The sequence below is a fragment of the Crocodylus porosus genome, unplaced genomic scaffold (assembly GCF_001723895.1).
Source record: "Crocodylus porosus isolate Cpor-Errol unplaced genomic scaffold, CroPor_comp1, whole genome shotgun sequence".
NCBI lineage: Eukaryota > Metazoa > Chordata > Crocodylia > Crocodylidae > Crocodylus > Crocodylus porosus.
In genome coordinates, this window is record NW_017728918.1 from 102964164 (window position 1) to 102968636 (window position 4473).

Below are 4473 nucleotides of genomic sequence, written 5' to 3' on the forward strand. Positions count from 1 at the left end.
GCGGCAGCGCCCCCGGCCGGCGCCTGGCTCATGGCCGCTGCTGGCTGGCGTCCATCACATCAGCCGGGGCATCCTCCGCCCTAGGGGACACAAGGACGCCCGCGTGCCACCGACGTGCAGGGGAGGTGGGGGAGCAGCCCCGGCAGCAACAAAGCTGCCCCCACACATGCCCCTGGGAGGGACCCTGGCGTCCCGGATCGCTTTGCTGCAAGCCCTTTCCCCCTGGGAAACGGCCACATCAAGGCTCATCGCCAGGCACGGGGATTGGGAGTCACTGCCGAGTTCAGCTGGGAGGTATGGGGTGGCGGCCGGGGGTGCTGAGATCAGCGCCTGGGTCTGCCCCAGGGGCTCGCTTTCCGGCTGCCTCCTGATCTCTTTCTCCCACGCCCCCAGACCATCCCAGCGCTCTTCCCTGGGGATCCCCAAGCGCCAGGGTCTCCTTTTCCAGACCTAAGGACTCAGCTAGATCTAGGAAAGGGCAGGACAAGGGATGCTTCCGCAGGAAGGGCCTCTCCAGGCAGAGCCAGGGCCCCTAACTACCAGCCCCGCCCTAGCCTGCTGCTGCTGAAGTCACCACGTCCATTTCGGACTCGGGATGTGCTAGGAGCTTGCTGGCTGTGCTTTGCACGTTTAGGCGAAAGCTTGGTTGTTTTTTCCTTTTCCCTCGGATGAATCTGAGCATTTCCCAATGACGCCTATTCTCTCAGGCCGGTTTTCCCCAACTGGTGTGTTTTTAAGTAGAGGAGAAAGACAGTCACAGAGCAGTAGGGCTGGAAAGGCCTTCCAGAGGTCACATCCAACCCCCTGGGATCAGCCCAAGACAAACCATCCCATACAACGCATTAGCTCTTCATAAAAATACCCTCAAGCCTGATACAACACAAGACCTAAAGCCCTCACCTCCCAAATACAACGCAGGGGGACCAGGGCAGCCCATGCCATAGACAAACGGGGCTGGAAGGGACCCCCAGTACAACCCCCGTGCCTGAGGCAGGGTCAGCCCAAGGCGACCCATCAGCTCTAAACTACCCTCCTCAACCCTGACACAACACAGACCTAAACAGGGAACAACCTCTCTTTAAGCAGAGGTTCTGCCTGTTACTGTGGTTACCAAATCCTGCTCAGCTGGCAACTTTTCTTCCCACATAAGCAAAGCGATAGTTTCCATGGTCACAGCCGCATATAGCACTGTGCTTGTTCCCGCAGTGTTACAAAGACGTGTCTCAAGACAGGCTGAAAATGCTGGCTGCGATTCCCAGGATGGACCTTTACAGCCTTTGTCCAACTTCTACCCACAGGAGGAATTAATGCAAGGAAAGCAACAACAAAAAAAGCCTCCGGGCTCCCGGGACATTTCGACGGCTCTCAAATCAGCTGCAGTCTGCAGAGCACGACGCGGGAAAGGCGGAGACCGGAATTGGGAAGGTCAGCCTAGGTAGCGAGCTGGGCTGTGACAATAAATTCACTCCGGGAACATGCTGGACTATGACACGCAGAGTTTGCGCTGTGCTCAAGTGCCAAGGATGTGGTCATTCCTGCCATATGCACTGTCATCGGTTGGATATTATGGTCAGAGGAGCACGATTTGGGCAAAAAGTTCCAGTCCAATGAAGTGCCTAGAGGAGCGGGGGTGGGGGTGGGGGGAGAGATCTGGTACCATTTAACCTTAAAGGTAAAAGGCTGCAATTGAGAGGGGAACAGTGGAAAAAACCCTGCCCCTACCCAGTTCACCCTGCCTTTCAGCATCCACTCTGCCTCTGTGTGACCCAAGAGACTGGGCAAGATGGACCTGCGGTCTGACCCAGCAAGTGGCAATTCTTATGTTCTTATTACCACCCCTTGCTTCACAAAAAGAGAAGCAAAATCAATCGGCTGAAGCAGGTTTCTCCGCATCTCAACTGCCTATTACAGCTCCCTCCTAGCTAGAGCGCCTGAGGCTGCTATTGTTCAGCATCCTCTTATAGAAAGAAGCCTCATTCTTGCAAAGAAAGTTGAGAGAGAGAGCAAAATAATAATAATAATAATGATGATGATGTTTGGAACCAACTTGATTTCTGTAGCTTGTGAATTACTCCGACTTTTACTTAGAGCTAAAAATAAAACCAAGTACACCTAAGATTTTCTCTCAGCCCCTCCCCTATCCTGCGCCCAACTTGCTGTGCCTGCTTCCTGTATTCAGAGCCCTGATGAAGCATGTCTTACACTGGAAAGCTTGCCTAACTTTCTCCCAACTACACAGCTGGTCCAATAAAAGACATCACCCGAGAAAATCCTTGCCACCAACACATCTGTAACCCTGCACACTACCTGGATTTCCTCGGGATGTTTCACTGCAGCAAAGAGCAGAGATTTCTCAGGAGGGTAACCTGGATCCCTCCTGCCCCAAACTCCAGCCCCGGCTGGTGCCTCCCCCGTGGCAAGAGCTCTTGCAGTCCTACAACGGACACGCGTCTCAGTCCCAGTCCAACTCCTGCAGCTGCACAAACTCGGCAACAGAAGCAGATCTCCAGAGGCAGGAATCACGTGGCTCAAAGAGGTGGCAGGACGCTAAGTCCTTGCAGGTTTTCCGGTTGGAAACAGCTGCCAAGGAGGGGGATGCGCCAGCAACAAAAGAGAGACATGCACTGGTTCCACCTGCCACGCGGAGCTGGGATCAACCAGGGATCCAGGCAAGGATCTCTGCTGAACTGAGTGGATGCCTCGGCAGAGCTCAGCCCTCTCTCCCCCTGGCAGGTTTCAATCTGCTGCCTATTGCAAGGGTACGTGACAGCTGCGGCTTTGAGCAAGCAGAGGGATGGGAGCATTTCCTCAGGGTTACCCTACACTGATTGGATCTGAATCCTGTTCAGGGCTCCCTCTCTCTCTCTTTCTCTCTCTCTTTAAACAACAAAGGCTTTAAGACAAAGCATCTGCGTTACTCACCAACTCTGTCTGCTGCTGGGCTGGTCAAATTCATGCACACACGAGGTACCAAGCAGTGCCAGAGCCTCTCAGGGAAATGCAGCAATATTCATGAGCTGACCTCACTGGGCCTGGGAGAAGGAGGTGGGGGAGGGAGACAAGCAGCCAAGGGAAGAGAAGAGAAGAAATTAAACGACCCCCCTGAAACAAGAAAGAAAGAAAGAAACCACGCCCAGGCCTTGAGGATCAATTCTAGTTCCTGTTTTCTGCACGTGGTAGAATTGGATTAAGGCGCAAATGGAAGGAAGGCATTACGTGGCCAGAGAGGGGGACAAAATTCATTGCATGGAAACAATCGATTCTGATCAATTATTTATTCTGCTCTTTCAGGGACCCTGCTTGGAAAAGACAGCCATACCAGACGCCTTCTGCTACAGCAGCATGACGACAGCTGGATTTTCCTTTGTTCAAATTTATCCTTTATCTGCACTGGAAGTGCAGCAAATCCCTATTGCTCCTAACTGACAAAGTCCCAGTACCCTGAGTTAAGGTAGAGGCGATGCCAAATGGTCCCTTTCTGGGAAGGGGAATTTCTCTTTTTCTTTCTTTCTTCCTGTGATATTTTCCTGACAATGTCCTGACTTACTGGGTTAAATAGAGATGATGCCATTCTAATCTGTTAAGGCTGATTCAATTACTTATTTCTTCATGTGAGCATAGAGTGCATATCTCTGTGCTGAGTATTTATTATGGGCTTTCTTATTTCATGTAGGACCATCCAGTACATAAGATGAAAATAACAGAATGGATGCTGTCTTGCCCTCCACTCCATGTATGGAAGAGAATGGCTTGATTAGTTCAAAGACTAATTACACGTGTGAAGGATATGTCCAGGAAAAGCAACATGGAAGAAATAAGTTTTATCTTTCGTTGTGGAAGTGCTGAGTTTTGTGGTCATTCTGATGTCTTATGTGAATGACTTCCGTAGTCTTTGTCCAGCTCCTACTAAAATGCTGATTCCCACACTCCTATGGCCTCTGTTCTAGTGGAGCATAGCTGTAATCTCTCAAGTAACCAGAGGCAGAGTTATGTAGGTGCATGAACATCAAAACAGATACCTGGAACTGAACTTTATAATAATTGGGTAGTCAGGGCAGAATGAAAAGCATTGGGCTGATGTGCAACAACATTTTTTTGGTCCACCTGGAATATTTTTCAATATACCTTGCAGAAATACTTCAATATTTTTCAATATACCTTGCAGAATTCAAACTTACAGGGTCAGAAGTACATGGATTACTGTGTCCACTATAAGAAGTATGATATTCGGCGAGTTTGGGATGGAACAAGGCATTTTTTTTGCCATAGCTAATTGGGGATCTGACATTCATGAATCCAAAAAAGTATCCTTGCTCTATGTGTTGTGCATGGGTCGAATTGGCAGAATTCAATTTTCATTTTTTAAAATGATTTCAACAGATAATAGCAATGTTTATTTATAAGCATTTATTTTGATTTTTATCATTTTAAGTTTTTAAGATTGCATGAAATTAAGGGTGTGGGGGGGCAGAC

General features: G+C 49.7%; 1 long non-coding RNA gene across 1 annotated transcript; it reads right to left on the reverse strand.

Moving 5' to 3' along the window:
• On the reverse strand, positions 1–4396 carry LOC109312002. Its single transcript, XR_002101682.1, has 3 exons — positions 2923–4396; positions 2308–2434; positions 1–80 (listed from the first exon to the last, which is right to left on the reverse strand). It is a non-coding gene; the product is annotated as an uncharacterized LOC109312002 (long non-coding RNA).
• Positions 4397–4473: the final 77 nt, after the last annotated feature.